The sequence below is a fragment of the Pagrus major genome, chromosome 20 (assembly GCF_040436345.1).
Source record: "Pagrus major chromosome 20, Pma_NU_1.0".
Classification (NCBI taxonomy): Eukaryota; Metazoa; Chordata; class Actinopteri; order Spariformes; family Sparidae; genus Pagrus; species Pagrus major.
The window spans coordinates 21855053-21877865 of record NC_133234.1 but is presented as its reverse complement, the minus strand read 5'-3'; the positions used below and the strand labels follow the sequence as shown (position 1 = coordinate 21877865).

The 22813-nt window shown below is 42.4% G+C and overlaps 1 pseudogene; it reads right to left on the bottom strand.

Moving 5' to 3' along the window:
- Positions 1–1697: 1697 nt before the first annotated feature.
- LOC141015228 (PH and SEC7 domain-containing protein 1-like) overlaps positions 1698–22813 on the bottom strand; it is a 47324-nt pseudogene continuing 26208 nt past the window's right edge.

Below are 22813 nucleotides of genomic sequence, written 5' to 3'. Positions count from 1 at the left end.
CTTGAAACTCAAAAGATTTTAGTTGCTGATTAACTTCCTGTTGGACGATTAATCGATTAATCGACTCCAAACTGCAGGCAGAACGTGATCGAGAGGCAGCCAACCAATGATTTTCATTATCTATTAATCGTTTTGTCAAGAAAACGTCAGAAAATTGTGAAAACGGCGATTATAAACGACTTTGAGTTGATTAGTTTGACTCACAACGGAAAGATTCTCAGTTTAACTCTCAAAGAGGACAAAGTTTGTTTGGCTTTGTCGCTTAAAAAAATGACCTGCTGTCAAATGACTAAACGATTAATCAAGACTAAACTGCAGGCAGCATGTGATCCAGAGGCGATCACTTTGATATGCTTCAGCCTGAATATGAAATCATCCGTTAACAACAAAAAGTGAAGTGATGCTGGATGGTGGATGAGGCTCCTCTGAACAGTCACAGCATGCACACGCCAACATTCACATACAGCAAGACAGACAGACAGACGGACGTGGCAACACTCAAACCAGACTCGACATCCACAGTTAATACAAACACCTGTTGTCTCATTTTTAGCCCTGCAACACCCATCCCCTGTCCTCCGTCAGGCGAGTGGGCGACGCCATGCATATTCACTGCAGGTGTGATTATGGCTGAAAAAAAAAACTGACAGCTCTCCCTGCTGGTCGGACGCTGGCACTGCAGCTGCTCAAGGTGTCGTTTTTAAAAGCCTGAGTAGAAAATGGCTATACATCGAGAACGCTGTGAGGTGTGTATGGCTACCGAAATCAAACCCAAACGTCACGTGGATCCAAACCAGTCCGGCCACACCTTTCTTTCTTTCTTTCTTTTTCGTTTTTGTTTTTACATTCCTCACCTTTTTCATGCAACAGAATCAACCCTGACCCCTTTTAAAATCATGCTAGTAGCGAACCATGCGCTGTCTTTGGATACTTCCCGCTTCAAATCCTCACATGAATTTCGCTTTTTTTTCTCCACGAACACCCTTCGATCACTTACTAATCTCTGATAGGTACATAGGCTTTACTATAATACTCATATTGTGCTGAATTATTACCACCATGTAAGAAAAAGAAAACAACACATGATTATCGCATAGCGCTTTTTGGGACTCACAAGAAGAAAACTTTGAGTGTACCTTAATGCATCTTCACAATAGCGTGTTGAATATATTGTAAATATACTGTCATGTATCCTACAATATAAGCTGACGGTGCGTTATATACAACATATCCTGGATGTTTACAAAGAGCATGGATAACATATTTCCTTTTACATTTTTCAATATCATAGTTCATCGTACACTTGACATACACAGGTGGGATACATCAACAAACGACTGTAAAATACTGTAAAAATATTGAAAAAACAAGAACATTCAGGGTCTGCCTGGTGAGTGTTAAAATAGGGCTTATAAATGAAGAGGCTATAAGTACAGACAGATTACACATGTTGGCTAACATGGCACCGGCATGAGGAGAAGGACTAAATGAGCCCTCAGTGTAGTAAAAGGCCTAAAAGAAGCTGTGCTGGATGCAGGCATGCGGATCACTGGAGAAAAACAACGTTCGGCCAAGAAATAGAAAGAGAACAGAAGCACACCACGGACAGAAGCAAAGCAACCGGGAGAGAGATCGCCTGTTCAAGTAGAGCAACAAAAAAAACTCTTGATGAGGAACTTCTACTGATGGCGTCGCCATCAGCGACTCGAGAAAAGAGGAGAGACGAGCTGCTCTGAGCTGCACCACCTCATCATGTCGTACACTGCAGCCACACTCTTGTGCACAGTCCCTAGACTCAACTTCAGTGATATACGAACAGGAGCTTAAAAGCTGTGATGTCCGGCCCCCAGTGTGGAATGTGAACACACCGCAGCGATGTGGCGAAAAAAAGGAGCTGGAATGTAACGGCTCCGAAACACCTGGTGATGTTTGACGAGTCCAGCAACTGTTACAGCGCTTTCAAATCAGAGAGATGGCAGCAAGTCAACTGAAATCAACTCATCAGTCGTCTAAAATGTGATGTTTTTAAAATGTGTTTGGTCCCAAAACTGAGTGAAAGGTCAAGAAAAAAGGTGGGAGAACGAGGCCGGAGAGGTGCCTTGAAAGAACAAAAGGGGAGTAAAGGAAAGGATGCTGGATGTACGTCCCTGTCCGGTGCCCAGTTCAATGTGAGCACCCTCTTTATCTCCGTGCACAGTTCAGTCTGCTGCTGCACCCAGCGCACGTTCTCAAAGACACCTCGTCTCTGCAGACCTGTGACCTCCCAGCCGATCCTCCCACCTCCTGCACCAACATCCTCGCTGGTGTTTCCCAGCCCTCCTCTGGTAGACGAGAAGATTGGGGTGCCGGGTAGGGCGTCATGGTTTGGGGGAGGGCGTGGGGGAGACCCTCACCCCTGCTCCCCCTTCAAGCGGAGCTCCAAACCCTCCTGGATCTCAAATAAAAACCTCTGCAGGGAGACAGCCTGCCGCTGGCAGTGCAACGCTGTGCCGCTCCCGGCGCCCCCGCCCCGTCTCACTTCTTGACGGCCTGCCGGTAGCTGTGTCTCTGGCCTTCCTGTCGAGGCTTGCTGCTGCTGCAGGCGCTGGCTTTGCTGCTGTTGCCTCCGTCCCTGGCGCTGCTGGCCTGGCTGATCTGGCTGGCCTGGCTGCTGTCCTGCAGCGTTGGGCTGGAGTGAGCTCTCTGCAGCCCGTTGTCCTCCAGGAGCTGAGACTCAAACACAGACAGGTCTTCCTCGCCGCTACGGATTTTAGCTCGCAGGAGCATGACGTACGTCCCGTACCGTGTTTTCTGTGAAGGTGTGTAATAGAGACAGACAGGAGACATGTGAGAGAGCTGCAGCGCTGTAATAATGATTTCATGCTCGACTGACTTTTTCCATTTATTTCTCCCTCTGAGACGAGCTCACCTCAAACTCCAGATACTCGTCTCGCTGGCGGTACTCTTCCAGCTCTCGCCCTTTGACCTTGCGGTCAGGAGGGTAGGAGCGCAGCTCAGCCAGCTCGGTGGAGAGAGCTCTGAATCGAGTTTCGTGGGATCTGACCTGCTCCTCCTGTGAAGCACAAAGTCAACACTGACATCATGAGGAAGAGGAAGGAAAAAAACAAATAAACACCTGCCTTCTTTCGTTTACAGTTTTTAAAATGTTTTTCTCTGACTGGATTATTGACTCCCACCTGTGCACCTGCTACCAATCAGCTCCCCAACACATCCATCGTCCACTTTCTCTCCATTCCCAAACAGATTGTCTAATGTGCTTCCTGCCTTCGTCACTACGTTTACATGCACACTAATATTTGCTAATAGAGTATGCATGGCTGCATTTAAACTGGCCATGTAAACAGCTTAGTTAGTATATATTATTTTTTCAGAATAAGGGCGACACAAGCTGACTGTTGCATATCCTCATGACACCAGCGTCTTGGCCAAAAAGCTGCACTTGAACACACCACAAAGACTACAGTCGACGGCTAACTTGTACCTTCAGGTGGTGATAATCTGTACATCTAACTGCTAACTAACCACTGACATATGTAACAGGACAGCTTAGACAGATGGTGGGAAACAGGATGAGAGAAAGAGTGGTTGACATGCAGCGAAGGGCTATGAGGGCTGCAGTGAGGACACAGCCTCTGTTCATGTGGGACACGCTCCACCAACTGAGCTACCAGGGCGCCCCAAGCAGCATTTTTTGACTCTCTCTCATACAGCACCAGCCAACCGTCGGCCTGGTGCATCAGGGCCCTGAGGGTAAAAACCAGAATATTTAATGTATGTAATCATCCTCTCTGTCCAACCCTCCTTTTATCTTTTTTTTTGGCCTTTTGCTTTTCTATGTGGACCCTCTACCTGCTGCCTTGAGCTTTGTTTGCCTTTGCTTTAAATTACAGAAGGTTTTGATTTGTGTGAAACTGCCTCTTTGTGCTTCAGTGTTTTCGAGATACAGGGTTCCCGCTCTTTCCTAGGGGTCATTTTCCAGGACTTCTTCAGTGACGATCTAGCTGGTAAGACAGACAGGGAGAACACCCAGACACTATTATGTTCCTTTAATTAATCAATTTAAAACCCCAATGCCTTTTTCTCTCATGAATTACAGTGTATTATCCATGGCTGCCTGAACTCATACTCGTCAACTGTCTTCCAGATTTTCCAGGAGGCGTGGGAACCTGAGACAGCAACAAAACCAGGGAATTTGGTACTAAAAAGACGGTAACGTGAGATGATATTCACTGGATTAGAATAGTCTCAGACTACTTTGATTTTGTCCATCATCACTAACACTGGAACGTTAAGAGGGGCCTATTCATGCCAAATTCTGGATGGTTATTTGAATGAGACAACCAGACATTAAATGAGGGGGACGAGAGAGAGGACGCAATGCAGCAAAGAGACACAAACCTGACTGAGGAAGCCCAAAGAAGAGATATCTTAATGGTCTGTATGAATCAGAGGAATGATCACAGCAAGAAAAAACCTGTTTTAATGTTCATTTGTGATGCTGAATGTTGTTTCTAGACAGAATTGTAAATATGTGAACCTGTTTCTGAGTGGCGTCTGACTTTACAACCTGCAGCACTAAAACAAAACTGAACATCATGCAGCAGAGATCCTCTGTCAGTCACAGTAATCTTGTTATAAGAAGGAAACGATCTTGTTTTATCAAACTGAGCACGTTTTTCTCATGATGGCAGTAATACACTCTCACAGCTCTTTGATTGCGATCAGGTTTTTTTTCGCTAATGTTACTTATTAAATTTGAGTCCCGGGCTGCAAACACCATAAATATGTTTCCACTTTCATCTCACAACAGATCGACATGAGGAATGAAACGGCTTCAACCACAGCCGATCGTGGCCGCTAGTCATATATTACATTTGTGTTAAGTGGAGTGTTGATTCATGAAAATTTAATTCTAATTACTCGGCCATTATGTGATGAAGAATGATGTGTCAGCCCGTTTTGAAAATGGCTCTTGAGAACGGATCGTTATTTTAATTTTGACAGATTTCTATCGCCGTGCCATAATAAACTTCACAGGATGCAGGGCTTGATTCGGACCAACTTCACCCCCCTCTAGGATGAATATTTAGTTACCTCAGACAGTTTTGACATCGTCCCCGGCAGCAGTGGCCGGCTGAACTTCTTCTGTGAGCCGATGGCTGCCGGGAAGGGAGGAGCCGAGAACATGGCGGCCACCGTGTTGATCCGTGTGATCCAGGACTGCATCTGCTCGGCGTTCCTGCGTTGGATAATGCACGCCCACACATGGAAACAAACACACAAGAGTGATTACACACATACAGTAGGTACACGCACACACCATCAGCTCCTCTCCGTGGTGCTCACATCAGCACATGGCTAAACATCAAAGGAGTAATTATCAGAAAACGCAGCCTCGCTGTTGACAAAGAAATTATTTTGGAGCCAATTAATGCGGGAGAGAAAAGGGCCTGTTTTACACTAACAGACCCATTAGGGGCCCATGAGAAATATCAGATTGAATCAGACAGCCTCGCTTTAATCCCCTGGGAGAGAGAGAGCGAGAGGAAGCGAGGCAGAGAGACAAGGAGGAGAGAGACGGAGCGAGGAGAGGGGTACAGTATCTGGGACAAATGCAAGCTGCAACTGGAGCACAGAGCCGGTCCTCCAGGGGGCTGAAACATGTGGGCACTCATGTGCCACTTCCTGATAACACACACATGCACACACCTCCACCTCCACCTTAACACTCGACATCCTGCTCAACATGTGTGTGTGTGTGCAGCATTGATCCGTGTGCTCCCAGCATGTGTTCTGCACACCACGACACATGTGCACAGCTGCATGTTGGATGCTCAGCTGTTTGATTAGCCAGGCACAGCTACAATACATGGCCATAAGTATGTGGACAACATATCATTACACCCATATGTGATTGTTAAACGTGAAGAAAACAGATGTTGAACCAGCTGCAGAGATTTGCTTCCATTGAGTGAGGTCAGCACAGGTGTTGGGTGATCAGGTCTGGCTCTGGGAGGTGTTGGATGGTGTTGAGGTCATGGTTCAGTGCAGTTTACTTACTTTTAGCTTTGAGATTTAATTTTAGTTCAGTTTTAGTTAGCTTTCAGAGTGTGTTTGATAGTTTTTGTTTAGTTTCTGTTGTTCAGAAATGTTTAGTTTTACTTTTTTATTTATGTATGTTAAGTTTTAGGGTAGATACCAGCCATGACAGCATCATGTTTTCACTTTGTGAGTCTGTGTGAGTGTCATCATGGAAAAGCTCCTCCACATTATCTTTGTGTACATGGGTATTTCAGTGATGAAACAAGAAAGGACCTTCTCCAAACTGTTTCCACAAATCTGGAAGACCATTAAAGTGTGTTAACATGCTGGGTTATAGTCGCTTTTCTCCGGCAAGCTCATTTCTCAAACTACATGAAAAATTGGGGTAGTGGATTAGAGAAGCCTGATTTCCGAACTAAAGAAAACAGATTTCTTGGCCATGTATTCAGGTAACCTGGTTTCTGATCTGCCCTTTAGAAGACAGCAGAGATGTGGTGACACGTAGCAATGCATCCTTCATCGCTCCACCTAAAAGGGAACTAATAAGAGTTTCTTTAGTCCTAATAAGTCATTTTTCATCACTGAGCATTTGACTACTTCTTTTATTCTGTGAGGAACAGTGCTGCTTTGTCTGTCTCCAAAATAAGGCCAGCAGTGGAGGAGAAATCTGATTACTGATGTGTTGCATGTACACAAATTAACATCTACACAGCTACTTAAGTGCATGTTAACACACTGACTGTGTGCATTTCAACTGAACAAACAGTTCGGGACCAAAAAGCACACAAACGTGGACAAGGACAGGGCTGTCTACATACTTTTGACCACATCTGTCGTTTGAACTGAGACTATGCGTCAGGAAAAACAAACTTGCCTCGAGCAGTCAGCATGCAGAGTCAAGATAAGGGGTCCACCTCTGCTGGGTATGAATCCAGTTTTGTTTTTTTAACATTGGATCTGGTTTGATTTTGAAGGTCTCTGTGCACCAGATGTGTCTAAATCTCACTGAGAGACATAAAACAGGACTCACGGTGCCTGGAAGAGATAGACCCTCCAGTCAGCCGTCCGCAGGTAGAAGACGTTGGGCCTCTTGCTGTAGTCTGAAGCCTTCATGGCCAGAGAGTGGTGGATGGACACGGCGTTCTTCAGGTCCTCCTCAGAGAGCTGTTTATCGGGCCGGTATTCCCCCTGACATGACAGTAAGAGAGAAGAAACGTTTTGATTAACACCGAGTAGTCTAATAACTTATTTTAATGCAGGGACCGTTTCCACCTCACACCAAAGTCTCTGACACTTTTTAGACGCGTAAACAGGACGCGAGCTCCTCGATGTAAAGCATTTTTTTGTGGATTACGTGTAAAGCAGGTGACGCGGCGCAAAAGAACATTTTGTTTGGTTTCTCGAGAGATAACCGCTGTGAAGATCAAGATTCACCTTCTGTTACAAACGTGTTGCTGTGATGAAAGTAAAGCAGGATGTTTATGGAGATGCAGTCATCTGCTATCTTAAAGGTTGAATAATGAATATCAAGTAGAAGCTGTTACAAATTGCTTCTCGCAGCCGTTTTTTAAACTCAAAGTGTAAAAAAGAAACTTACTTTTTGCAGATAGAGAATGAGCCCTTTTAGGATGGCGTAGAAGGTTTTCCAGCCTCGCTTCCCTCTCGGTGCTGAAAGGGGGAGAAACATGGACACAGATAAAGGTTTTCACTGTTATTCTTTCGTTCTCATGTCATATTTTGACGTGATAAACGACATTTTAAGGCAAGTTAATCTGAGAATGCACGGTTGCATGTAAACCAGGAATATTCATTTTTATTCACCAAGTAAACTGCTTAGTAGGAATATTGTTTTTTTCAAAATAAGGGCAAAAAAAATGAATATTTTGTGCATGTAAACGTAGTTCTTAAGCTAGCTTTCAGCTCTATACCTGTCATTAGAAATAAAAAAACATATCCAACTATATTTTTGCATTCAAAGAGAGAATAACAGCAAATATAAACATAACATTAGCATAATCCACCTACAGCTTTAATACACATTCAAAATATACTCAAAATGTTGGACAGAATGTTTTCATCTCTGAAAAAGCGAAAGCAGGAGACATTTTGTTTGATCGCTGATAAATACTGGTGTGAAACTGGGCATGGCACAGACTTTGGATAAGAGCTCCCTGGTCCTTCTGCCGGTCAGACTGGAACAATGAGGATTTAATGGAGATAAATTAAAGTGAAAGAGCCGGTAGATGTTGTCTTTCTCAGAGCTGAACTCCACTCTTGGTGCAGCGAAAACACAACAGTTGGTGGGATTTGGACGATTTTCCATCTTTTGTTCTATTTTCATTCTTATTTTCATCAGGTAGGTTTTATCCTCCATCTTATTTCACATTAATTATAGCTTTCTACACCTGTTTTTATGCTTATTCTTGTCCTTTTTTTTATAAGAGAAGCATGCTTTATATGAAACATTTAGACTAGCCGCTAATACATTATTCTTTAATTCAATGTATTTATTTATGTTTGCTGCTATAAGTAGAACCGGAAGATGACATATTTCTGTTTTGTGATGGTGTCTTGTAATCCCATGTGTGGTGGGTCAGATTTTATGTTGTTGTTGTTATCAAAGTTTTCCAAAACAGCCACTAAATGGATCTTGAACCTCGAGTTATAAATGAGAGGGTCTGACGTACTTCTCTTGCCGTCACAGTCGGCGTGGACTTTTCGGACCAGGAATCCGTTCTTGTAGAGCAGCGATCCGGACGGCTCCGACTCGTCCGTCAGGGGCTTCCCGCTGCTGCCCACCCGCTTCATCGATCTGGAGGCGTTGGAGTCACACAGGCTGTCCCCGAGCTCCGAAAACGACTTCCGCAGCTCTTCCTCGTCGCTATGGAGACAAATAATGAAATAAATGAATTAAAGGGAAAAAAAACAAGATTCCATGGTGATCAACACTTATGTGTCATGTCTCATTAGCAAGGCGAATAAACACATCATCATTCATCCTGTCCATTTGCCTCTCACTCTGTTACACAAGGACAAGAGGTCCAGAGATTTCACACACTCGCTGGGAAACTTTCATCTCATGCAGTACACATGAGTAATATCTCCGTCCACTGATGGCGTCTTGGCAGAGCTTTTGTTGCAGACATTTAGAAAAAGTGTATCTTGGGGGGGGGGGAAACCTGACTGAATGAAGCCGTGTGTCTTCAAAGCTTTAATTGTGTGTTTTCCTCTCTCTCTGTGCTTCGGCTGCTGTTCTCCTGAGAAGCAGTCCGCTCCCCTTGATCAAAAAGTACTACCGCAGAAAGAGTGACACCATCTATCTTGTTCCAGCTTTGAGGTGAAAAACAGGGGCAGCGTTACCCAGGGGGGGCCCTCAGAAACGCAGACGCATCACTGCTGCTCCTCCTCCTCCTCTTGAAGGCTCGTAGAGGTGAGGAAGACTTTTGTTCCACGAGTCTTTAAAGACTTACAGTACAAAGAGGAGAGAGAGGACGCTCCCTGATTCTGCTTCCTTACAAAGTCAAGTGTATCAGGCACTGTATTATAAGACTGGCAGTAACACAACACTCTCAGTCTCGAATTATAAGCGGAAATAAATGAGAATTAAATGCTCAGAAAGAATTGAAATTGATGAACACAGCTGGGAAACGCTTCATACTAAAGGAAAACTTCACTTTTTGCTCATGCCTCGTGTCAGAGCCTGATGCATTGAGCTCTCAGGGCCAAGAAGGACAACGTTAGCTTATGACTTGTTTACAGTAAAGTGTTTGGGGTGAAAAAACAGCAAGATGATGTGATTCAGGTGCAAAAGTTCACAAACGAGGTAATGTTTTAAAGCTTTATTCACCTAGAGTTTAGTCTCGTTCGCATACTTATCCTGAAAGCAAATGAAACGCACCATTACCTTGAGTAACCTCGTGGATTTCTCTGGTTTGAACATGATTGGAAACATTTGGTATTATGTAAGAACACAATCCAACAAAATATACAACAAAGGTCTGATTTTTCTCGTTTTTATACATTTTAGTGGTGAATGCCTGCATATTATATCCTGAATTCTAATAAACTGTCTCACCTAAAGTGTTAAAACTGGAGCGCAGACATGTAATTTACCAGACTCCATTTTTTTTATTAAAGTGAGTTTTCAGGCTGAGAGTTGTTGCCGGTGGATTTGAAGTTTTTGCTGCACATCGCTCATTAGAAACAGGCCTGGAGGAGCCATCTTTGTAAATGAGGATTCAGACGAGCTGCAGAGCTCTGACTGTGTTCGACTGCAGCTTCATTTCTTCTTAACTACCCTCATGTGCACTGTGTGTGAGTGTGTGTGTGTGTGTGTGTGTGAGCGTTTCCAGTAAAACAAGTCTCTGAATGTCTTTTATGACCCTTTATCGAAAAAGAGAACAGTACGTCTAGATTTTTGAGACAAAGCAATGGCTTTTGTTGTAATCTGTGTTTCTTCGCCCATTCAGTTTTCATGTATTGTGTATTCTTGTGTACTCGACCCTTTTCAGTGTGTTTTATTTCCTTCACTGCTGTTGTATGATCATTTCTTTAAATGTTTTGTCTTCTGTTTTTGTTTTCATTTTACTTTGTAGCCCATTTTACGTTTTTTAAATGTATTTTATGACTGTTTTATTACCTTTTTTTAATGTTTTGTCATCCATTTTTGTTTTCATTGTATATTCTTGTCTACTAACCACTTTTGGCTAATTACTGTATTCTTACCATTTCAAAGATTGTATCATCCCATATGAATTTTATTTTACTTTATATTCCTGTCTGCTAGCTCCTTTTTCATTTTATTATTTGTTTTACAACTGTTTTATTACCTTTTTTTATGTTCTGTCATCGATTTTTGCTTTTATTGTATATTCATGTCTAATAACCACCTTTTTTTGGTGTTAAAAGTGCTTTATTTATTTTATTTAGGTTTTAATACCATTTTTTTTTGTTTTATCACCCATTATGGTATTTATTTCACTATATATTCTTGTCTGGTAGCCCATTTTTGATTTCATATTTATTTAACTACTGTTTTTTTTAATGTTTGTTGTTTGTTTTAATCACATATTCTTGTCTACTAAGCACTTCTTTTTGTTTCATTTTAATGTGTTTTACTGTTTTATTACCATTTTTTAACCTTTTATCATCCATTTAATTTAATTTGTCTACTAGCTCTTTTTTTATGCTTTAATTACCATTCTTTCAAATGTTCTGTCTTTATTAATTGTGTATCTATCAGCACATCTTTACATCTGTTTGTTAAAATCCTTGTAAACCTTTGTTTTTTGAGTATCAGGATGTCAGAAGTCTTGATAACTTGATCCTTTTTCAAACCAAATGTTTAAAACGATATAAATGTTGTACATTTGATAGTCTCCAAAGTACTAAAGCTATTTAAAAAACAAATCTACAATCAAATTATTTTTAAAAAAGACCAAAAAAGTGTCCTCTCTTGTGCGTAGGATTTATCTTTTCTTGTTGCAGCGGTATCAAAGCAGGTATCGAGCATATCAAACTTTACATTTTTGGTATCATGAGAACCTTCATTATTAAGAGTATATATTACAGTATGTTATAAATAATGTAAGTGAGAGAGAATATGTCTTTGTGCTGCATTTGACTGATAGACAATACTTAGTATACACATTTCTACAGCAGTGCTAATCCCATTCTCTTGTAAATAATCCCTCACAATGCACTGTATGGATTCTGTTAGTGTTTTTTAAAGGGATTTGTCACATTAGGAGATGATAGATGCTTTAGGCAACAACGCCGAGCGCCTCTGCAGCTGCCTGGCGAGGTAACATGGCAATTCCACTTGTTACCTCACCAGGCGGCACCCATGCAAAAGTTCAGCCCGAAAATAGAATAATGGCTGGATGCCGAACCCCCCCGAGACCGCGCTATGAGTAACCAACAGTACATAACAGCAGTTAACCCCGCGCAGGAGCCAGAGAGAGAACGGGAGGCAGAGACGGAGCCAATGAGCACGGAGCCTGTTGCCTGGTAACTGCTGGCCTGCCTGAATCCCATTCTACACAGAGACAAAGTGTAGAGGAGCTGGAGAGTGGGGGGATGGATGGATGGATGGATGGATGGAGGAGAGAGAGAGAGAAAGAAGTGAGGAGACAGAGACAGAGGAGGGGGAGCAGAAGAAGAAGAAAAAAGACAAAGATGATCCTTCTCAGATGGCAGAACATTATCCTCAATAATATGAGGGAGAGGAGAGGAGAGGAGAGGAGAGGAATAGAAAGGAAAGAAAGGAAAGGAAAAAGAAGAAAGAGAGGGAGAGGGGAGGAAACCACAGAAAATGGAAGGTAAGGACAAAAGGAAAGAAAGTAATGGATACGAAATGAAAAGATATTAAAGGGAAATTGAAAGGAGAGGGGACGAGGGAGAGGAAAAAGAAAAGGAAGAAGGAAGAGAAGAAAGAAAACAAGAGATTACAGTGAAAAAAGAGGAAACAAAAAGAAACAAAACAAAATGAAAGAAAGAAATACTGACGAATGGAAGAGAGGAGAGAAAAAAGAAAAAGAGAAGAAACAAAAGAAAATAATGAATCTGAGACAAAAGAAGAAGAAAGGAAAGAAGAGAAAGACGAAAGCAAATTAAAGAAAAAGGAAATGGGGCAGAGGAGTGGAAAGGAAAAGTACCAAAACAGGCAGGAAAAAGGAAGGAAATGAGAGGAAAAGAAAGAACAATACACAAAAGAAAGGGAAAGATGAAAAGAGGAGGGAAAAAAGAAGAGGAAATGTTGTTGATGCAACATGAAGGAAACACATGCAGTTGTCCAGCTGAAAGAAATGCATGCTGGGTTGATTGTTCTGCATCTGCAGCCTATAGAAACAGATTCACTATGTTTCACCTGTGACACCGAGTCACTCCAAACACAGGCGAGTGAAAGAGGACGTGGCAAAGCATTTCCACTCAGAATCGACCTTCATATCATCATAGAGACTTCCTACCTATTGCCTTGATACATGTTGTCGATGTATGTTTCTGCAGACCACAGATATGTTGAAACTTCACATTTTTCTGGGTTAAATTTGAAATGTTATGCTCTGACAATGCTGCGCTCATGGTCTCGTCAGGTTTATGCACAAAAATCCACTTGGTTAGGAAAAGATCAGTACATACGCCGGGATGTACTGTTACAGTCATTCTGCAAACCACAGTCACATCCAAGGTCGACATGCGTACCGAACGTGGCATATCAAGACATTAGCATTCTTATTAGCCACCTGTCGCAGTAGGAGCTGCCAAACAGGTGACCATCCGTGTTTTACATGAGAACTGGGTGTTTTTTAAGGAGACCTGGGGACATTTCCAGCAGTGTTTGTGATCTGACCGACTATTTTTTGACAGGAAGTTTGACCATCTCCGTCGTGAACGTGGCGATCGACACATGATGCTTCCCTGACCTTGACTAAGTGGTTTTGGTGCCTAAACCTCAGCTAATAAATGTCCCAACATCTTACCAAAAATATCCAGTATCACGCTTACTTAAATGTTTATACGCCATCTTGAACAGTGGTCTCTGGCTCGGCTGCCATCTCACCCAGCTGTCACGTCACTACCAACCATCCTTCTGACACGAAAGCCAGCTCATATACACGTAATCCAAACGTGAAATGATGCATATGACATGTACAGATTTAAACGTACCACCACATTGTAATGCTAACACTTTATACTTCAGACTGAGACTTCAGAAGCCTCTCCGGTGGTTAATATGGATGGAAGTGCTAACAGCACGCCAGATTTTTAACAATTCATTTCATCAATCCTCTGTTGTTTTTCTAAACCCAAGCTGCCATAAAAGAAGTTTGCTGAAAATAAAACAGTCTTAAAATCGGCCAAATTTCAAATGAAGTCTGGAACTATCTGACTGACGTACAAGCAAACAATATTATTGGACTGTGTGTTCGTTGCCAGGCTTCAGTACTCAGTGTTACAGACACGTCGCTGCTGTTTAATGTCATATGATGCGAGTTGATGGCACGCAGTCTGCTCTGCTGCTGTAGGTGAGAGGTGGCGGCAGCAGACAATAGTAAGACTGGGATGATTAGAAGCATTGAGGGAGGAGGAGAGAGGGGATTAGCAGAATAAAAGCAATAATAGAGCAGATGGGTCGTGTCTGTTCAGCATGCTTCGCTCTCTCATCATCATCATATCCTGAACAGCTGAAATTATTCCTCTGCCGTTTTTCACCCCGTCTCTGCTGCATCTCCGACTTGTTGCGTCTCTCTTTCACTGCACAATGCCCACCACCGCCACCACCTCTCCCTCTGCTCTCCACCCCCGCTGCTGAACGAGGAAGCATGTGTGTGCTGTATATGTCTGTGTTGCATGTGTGTGTGTGTGTGTGTGTGTGTGAAGAACATGTGGGTGCATCCAACTGCACCGTCGAGAGGAGCGTGGCCATGTGCGTGTCTTTCTCTCTGTGGGGGTGTGAAATAACATCCATCGCTGTGTTTTGCGTTGTGTTTCTCATCGGGGCGCAAAAATACACGTACTGTACTGAGCACCCACACACACAAACACACACACAGACACACACAGGCACACCTGTAATGAGATGTACATGCCAGATTTCACATATACACACTCTGTATTCATGTAATCGCAGAGAGCAGTTTTGTTTTAGCGTCTGAAAATCACACCTCTCTCACAGGCCTTTGACTATACTGTGTGGTGGCGGAGAGTATTTTTTTTAAAGCCTCAATCTGGGAGTAAATAAGTAAATCGATGCGATGTAATCTATTAATAGGACAGAACAGAATATACACTTTACTCTGCCGTGATTTTGCAAACAAGACGTTCACAAAAGCTGCACTAACAGCCTCAGAATAAACTCAGAAGAGCACCGTATCTGTCTCAGGATTTCTGCCCTCGTGTTGTGATCGCTGTCAATGAGTGTGCAAGCGACGAAATGTCCTCTGTGTGATGATATACGCGTCAACCGAGCGAGCGCGGTGTGAAAGTGATGGCAAAAGTGACACTGTGCACCAGGTTGCAGGACCTTCTCTCACTCACTTAAACTAATCTTTAAGAGAAGGGAAAATAATAAACTTTATTTATATAGCACCTTTAAAACCAGAGTTTACAGAATGCTTTCGCAATCAAGCAAAAGTAGGAAACTCAGGAAGACAATATTACAGAATAAACGCTCAACAGTCGAGCCAAAAAAAAAATGCAAAAATAGAAATAAATAAAAGAATAGAATCAATAAAGGACGATAAGAAGACGACATCACATCAAAGGAATTAAAAACAGATGAAGAGACTATGAGCAGGAAAAGGAATGAAAGATGAAAGAAAAAAAGGATGTCTTCACACAAAATGTCTATGTCTATCTAAAAGTGGGCTTTAAGAAGAGATTTAAAAGAAGTTTCTGATTCTGCGAGCTTCATCTCCTCAGTTGGGTCGTTCCAAAGTCGAGGGGCGCTGAAAGTAAAAGCGCGGTCACCCTTAGATTTAAGCCTCGACTTTGGAGCGACCAGACGGGCTGCACCCGAGGATCTAAGGCTGTGAAAAGGCTCATATGTGATCACATTTTCTACTGAGAAACTTGGGGCAAGACCCAGACGAGCTTTAAAAGTAATCAGCAAATAAAGTGCTCTGTCCCTGTAACATCCAGCTGAAAATGATTTGCAGTAATCACACTTTATCTAACGTCGTGTAAGCTGTTAGTTATTGAGTGACCTTTATGGACTAAGTTCATTTAAGTTCCCCTTGATTAGCATTTCCCCCGTGTAGACTGGTATCTAGAAGAGGTAGACCATGACGATTATCAGGCAGATATTCAGCATTTTCCAAATATCTGTATCTGTGATTTTTCTGTTGGATTGCAGACAAAATAAACTAATTTAAAAATGTGCAGCTTTGCCTCTGATGCAGCGTCCTCTCACACAATGTCCCGTCCACAACAATATCTGAATTGGTAACATGTCACAATGAAAAGCCGACAAACACTGAATAATCAGAATCTGCAAAGTAACTAGTAACTAAATTTATCAAATAAGTGTAGTAGAGAGGAAGTATAAAGTAGCAGAAAATGGAAAAGTACCTCAAAATTGTACTTAAGAACAGTATTCGAGTCTGAGGGAGTCTGTCTAATGCGCTGCAGCTAAAAGCTGACTGCTGTGTTTCACAGAACAGAGCCTCCCCTTTGTTATTTCGCATTCATAACCCTCGACTACTATGTTTAACTTTCCCAAAAGAAAACAGGTGCAACAGATCAAAACACAGCTTGTTGTCAACTCGAGTAAGAGTACACAGACTCACAGGCGGCAGAGGAAAAGAGACAGGCATTAGAAAGCATAAAGGTATCCTGTGAGGGATGCCATCGGCCTAAAACCTCTGCCAGTCGATCGGAGCATCTCCATCAAGACTAATCAATGGAAACCATTTTAGTTTCCCCAAGGAGCAGTGCTGAACAATCTTTTAAATAAAATTAGCAATACCACATTTCAAAAAGCCTCAATAACATTCAAAATTAGACTTTAGATGCTTAAAATAGGCGATAGATTGATTTTCTCCTGCGTCACGTTTATCATCACAAACACGCCGAAAAAACAGGCAACAGGTAGAAAGCAGCAGATCACAGACTTCATCAGACCACATCCAGAAGACGACTTAAGCAATAAAACTCTGAATTAGACACATCGTTTATTTCTGGAGCCGATGGCGGAAGTTGCCGAGGAGTGAGACATCTCGCTTCTCTCTCGTCTCTGTTGAGAGTTGCACATGTGCAGTACGGTTCAGACAGCTGGCATCATTTTGTTATCAAGATGGTGGCCACTGATGATGCAACAGTGCTAACCTTTTAATGTCTTTAACTTCCTGCTCTTTCAAACTCGCCGCCGACTGACGGATGTTGGAGCGCTGCTTGAAAAGAGACGGATGGCAGCGTCTTTAACGTCAATGCGCATCGTAATATGCAAAAAAAATGAGCGCGTCCTGCCGGTTGTTCTGTTTCCATCACAGCCGATCGGAGCTGCACGTGACTCCTGCAGAGTCATTTGTCGAGGGGCTGAATGCAGATTGTACACAGTGACATTAAAGACAAAAGTCAGATGTTAGCGGGCGTTAGTGGGTTTTTTGTCCAGTGTTAAAGGGGGTTTCATTGTGCTGTGATAACAATCCTCAAACATTTTCCAACAAGAAAAGCACGAGCACAAACACAAGCTGCGTTAACAGCCTCAGAATCAACACAGAGCTGTGGCGTATCTGTCTCAGGGTTTTAGTCCTCGTGTTGTGATCTCTGTCAATGACTGTGCAAGTGAAGAAATGTCCTCTGTGTGATGAAATATGCATCAACCGAGCGAGCGCGGTGTGAAAGTGGTGGCAAAAGCGACACTGTGCTGCGCCTCCAAATAGGGTTTTTTTAAAGCGGAGCTCCATCACAGACAGAATTTACTCTATTTCACTGATCTCGGCCAGCTAAAATATTAAAAACCAACATGTGCAACTCCCTGCTGCCAAAGGAGAAAAAAAAAAAAAGGCACACAAAAAACAAAAGCCAGACTGACTGGCTGTGGGCTGAATCTCTTAATCTGTAATTCATTTTGTTTGGAGGTGGATTCTCTCTTTGCTTGATGGTGTTTACGTGTCTAAAAATGACATCTCCTCTTATCCCCGCGTGGCCTCTCAGTGTTTAAATAGCTGTCTATATGTCAGCGGAGATGTTTGAACTGGATTGCCTGCCTCTCTGTGGATCTCCTCCTCGATCTGCTCCTCTGACCACTTTTTATTCGGCTGCTTCGGGAGCGCTGCTGCAGCTATTTTTGGAGAGTTAGTGGGAGGCTGTGGTCACACCTTTGTACAGGATGCAGGTAAAGAGACGTTTAAATGGAGTTCGCTCTCTCTCTCTCTCTCTCTCTCTCGCTCCCTCTCGCTTAGTCACTCCTTCTTTTTTCTCACTTTACATGTTCACACCTACTGTACACGTGCACATGCATGCAAATGTCTCTCCTTTGTACATTTGTATGTACAGTATATCCATCTGTAAGAGCGAGTATGTGTGTGTGTGTGTGTGTGTGCGTTTGCTGCTGAGAAAACACAGGGAGGAAAGAGCAATGCGGTAGCTATGGAGTCGTATCCATGGTGCCGTAACCATGGCAACAAAGCTTGGAAAGCCAGTGACTTAATTGGCATCTCTGGAGCTGTGATCCAGAATAGCAACCCTTGACACACTAATGTTTCCTTCACATGCCAGACAACACTCACGTCATTAATGTGGACGCTAACAAGTTAATCAATATCCCTTATTGTTTCCTGGACAATGTGTGTGTGTGTGTGTGTGTGTGTGACAGAAACAGAGCCACACCAGGAGGAGAAAATGAAAAAAAATATAAAGTTTAAGGTGAGTAAAGCCATAAAAGTCAATGTAAAATGACTTACAGTGTCCACTGCAGCTTCTGATTCTTGATTGAGTTGTAGAGCGCCTGCGGAGGAAAAACAAGAAAATCACATTTTCAGACAAATACAGGCGAACGTTCAGCTGTGTTCACCTGACGATTTGATCAAATATTACAAGGCGAGGGGCGGCAGGTAAATTGTTTTCTATCAAAGCTGCACAGTAAGCAAGCTGGCCTCATTCAATAAAATGTACTCAGAGAAATGTCATCCCTGTCCACGCTGCTCAAACTGCCCTTTGCCCGAGCGTAACTCATTTTCTTCGCCAACCAAATCCATCAATCATCCAATCAGTCAACCACCGCAGCATCAGTTACGAAGCCATTATCCGCCGAGCAGCCGGCCTGTCAATGGATAGACGAGCGAATCAATCAGCCAATAAATAATTTGGACGCAAACGCAATCGACCCGCGCGGAGAAAATTAAGTTACAGCTTCGGAACATGAACACAAAAAACGATAAAAACTAAAACATGACAAAGACACAGCTGAGTTGGCTTTACACGTTTACCGCTGGATCAACTAGCTGATTAATTGACTTGTCAATCAACAGAAAAAATCCTGATAATGTCAAACATTTTGTAGTCCTAGTTTCTCAACTGCTTTTCTAAATGTTTAAAAAAATGAATCACATTTGGTTTTCAGACTTTTGGTGAGACAAAATAATCAGAACACAATGGCACATTGGAAACTGCGATGGTCATTTTCAACATTTCATTTCGTAGTCTAAATGATCGATTAAATCAAACAACAAATTACCGACAGACTAATCAATGGGAACGATAATTAGTTGAAGCAAAGGAGCAGTTTTAGACGATCTTTTACTTGAGTAAATGGAGCGGTACCACATCGTAAAAAGACTCATTAAGTATAAATAGTCAAAGTCCTAGATTCAAAATTAGACTTAAGTCTGATGTACTTATGAGGGTTAGGGATATCCACAAAACCTGGACGGAGGATGAGCCTCAGCCCAGAAAAGACCCCATTAACTTTTAAAGACACAGATCCTGGATTTTCTTCTCGCTTTCTTTAACATCACCATGGTGTAATTAGTTGGCTGGTATCTATGGGTGAGTACAAAAGGGGACTGTTTGGCCTTGGCGAAGGTATGCGCTCTACTAACCCTTCTAGTGTAACTGCGATCTGATTAGTAGTCAGATAAATGTCGAGTTAAACGTATTTGTGAATCAAACGAAGTGGAGCAGAAACATAAAGTAACATGGAAAACTGAAAACATTGAATTTGCATCACTGCCAAGGAGTGGGTGACGTTTATATGTTGATATTGTTCATTTCCTACACAATTATTTGTTCATGGATTAAAAAAATCAGACAGAAATGTCATACACATCAAATATTTCCATAAAGCAGTTCAGCTCCATGATTTGCAGCATCGCACAACTACAACATGTCCAACTAAAGATACTGTTTTACTTTAAAAGCACAGTTTCCTCCGTGTTAGCTCTGCATACCTCTAATTGTTCTGGCTTATTTCCACAAACTTTATCTGGGTTATGTTTTTTTAACTCCAGATCCATTTCAACTTGTTTGTGATTGGACTCCTTCTCTGTGCCAGTTTTTTTTTTTAATAATTTTATGGGTCATTGTTTCCTCCCTCGGGGGAAAACACTCTTTTGCTCCCATTATCGTCATAATCAACAGAAAAACTGGAGGAAAACACAGCAGGGAGAATAAAAAGGGAGTCGGCGCTGCGTCTCTGCAGGCTTACACTTGCTCAAAATCTGTAGCCCGACCGGCAGACACTTGCTGGCTGGTCACAGCTGAACGTGATAGAGATACTCGGCTTCAGAAAGGAGCAGCCTTTTCCTGCTGCAGCATGAAGCCATCAGACTGTCGTGTTTAAGACGTATCGAGGCGGAGGATGCAGCTGATAGACAGCTGTGACAGCTGAGGTGATGGAGAGGACACTTGCAGGCAGTTCATCACCACCTCGTTCACCTCTGAATCCCTTGCAGACCTTCGCCATACGTCCTCTACAGGCACGCTCATAATTGCCATGTGTGGGGGTAGAAACCTCATACTCAGCTAAAATCGATCAATTCCTATTACGTTCCTTTGATTAAAGAGCTGCTGCTAACGGTCTTTACTTCAATTCAGCTGTTTGAGACGGCCGGCATCATTCTGTTGCATTGTGACTTCAGGAAAAAAAACTGCATTTATAATGAGGTTTGATTCCGCGTGTCTAATCATGTTCATTTCCAGAGTTTTCTCTGAGACGGCGCCTCATCAGAAATACTTGCAGAGACTCATGAATATTAATGGACATCCGTACAGATTTAGTTCTGGTTTCCATACGCTCTACTGTAAAAACCTCAGCATTCAAACTGTGTTTCAAAACTAACCGTGCTCATACATTTTAATCATCGCAGACAGGAAAACAGCTGAGCTTTCCCGGGATGGCGGAGTCCGCCAACTACAAAGTGGAAGACTTTGAAAATGCTTCTGTTGCACAAATCTGGTCAACATCAAATATTAACAGTGAATTTGTAAGATGTAAAAGTCGAGTGATCGGCCACAACAGCAACATATTCTGTATACAGCGGTTCATCAGTGAAGGGAGCTGCTTAAAGGAACAGTTCAGCCAAAAATGCAAATACTGGGAACATAAAATGGCTCCTTGCAGCTCGTCCTGGGTAATCTAGGTCTCCGGAAGCCCTGATGTCCCAAATTTATTTGAGAAGACGTTATTTACACCCGTTTTTAAGCCAAAATCTTCACTGTAGCTGCTAAACTGAAAGTGTTAGCGCAAAACCATCTGAAGTCGGTGCTCGAGCTCAACCTTGCGTAAAGGGTGTAAATAACGTCTTTTCAAATCAATTTGGGATCTCGGAGCTTCTACAGATTTGGATATTACCAAACATATTTTATTATATTACGCAGTCTCCAGCTACTTCAGTTGTTTAGGAGAACGCTGCGACGCTGTTTTGCTGTGAAGCTCCAGAAATGTTTTGTGGACTACGAAACTTCACCTGACTTTCCATCAGCATGAGGGTGAGGAGATGATGACTGAATTTTAATGTTTTGATAAACTTATCGTTTAATTTTCAAAAGGTCGAGCAATAAAACAAAGCTTGGAGCTTTGGCTAATAAAGGAAGTGCCATGTCATGCTATTGTATTCATGTGATAAAGCACTGTGCTCTGTTTTTAAATGTGCTTTATAAATAAACTTTGATTTGATTCGTGTACGTGAGGTGAGTTAATCTTACTCCTGAAGAATATCCCTTACAGTAAATCTGAGAGGAACACACAGACTCAGCATCAGATCAACTCTGTGGATTGACGACTACAGAGGAGGTAAATTACTAAAGAAAAGGTAGATGGAGGTGGAGCGTAAATCAGTCAGACTCATTCAGTCTGGAGGCTCATTGAGACGAGGATGGATGTTCGTCACCTTCACCTTCTTGCCTCATCAACGTCACCAAGTGCTGGCAAATGAGAGCCATTAGCTTTGAGTGGTGGCTTTACACAGTGTGCTGCTCTGAGCTGTGGTGTGCGGCCAATCAGGCCTGGCAGTCGACCAATCTGCTCCGTCAAAGGCTGTACGTGAAGCTTAGATGATTATTCAAATTGTAATGCAATAGTAGTTTGAGTATGTTAACAAAATGAAGAACTGTAGAGCTGCAGAGATGTCCTGGTCTATAAATCTGTTTGGTACAGACCCCAACAAACGTCACTTCATCATGCTTTTTATAGATGGATATAGATTTTATACTTGTTGATGAAGGTTCTCAGTCATCCAGGTCATGGTAACTCTAAGTGCTTTATCGTAGGCAACTGGACTTGTTTCGGTTTCTTGAAGATGTTAGAAATACTGACTTTAATGGTCTTGTTTGTGAGACAGTACTGAATTTGGAGTCTCAGTCCCAAGTGACGTTTTGGTGGATGTAGGTCGGGTCAGTCGTCATCCCAATGCATCAGGGACTGAGACACAAAATTCAACTGTCTTACAAACTGGACCTTTATGTAAACCTTATGTGTTTATTCTGTCATCATCTCACCAACATGCTGATGGAAAGTCAGGTGAAGTTACGTGGTCCACAAAACATTTCTGGCGCCTCACAGCAAAACAGCATCGCAGTGTTCTCCTAAACAACTGAAGTAGATGGAGACTTGTTTGAAAACGTACAAAACAACCAAAAAAAGCCATCAAATTTGGGATCTGTGGGCTTCTAAAGACTTGGATTACACCGGACGAGCAGTATGGAGCCATTTTTTTTACATTTTTTAAAACAAGTCTCCATCTACTTCGATTGTTTAGGAGAACACTGCGATGCTGTTTTGCTGTGAAGCTCCAGAAATGTTTTGTGGACTACGAAACTTCACCTGACT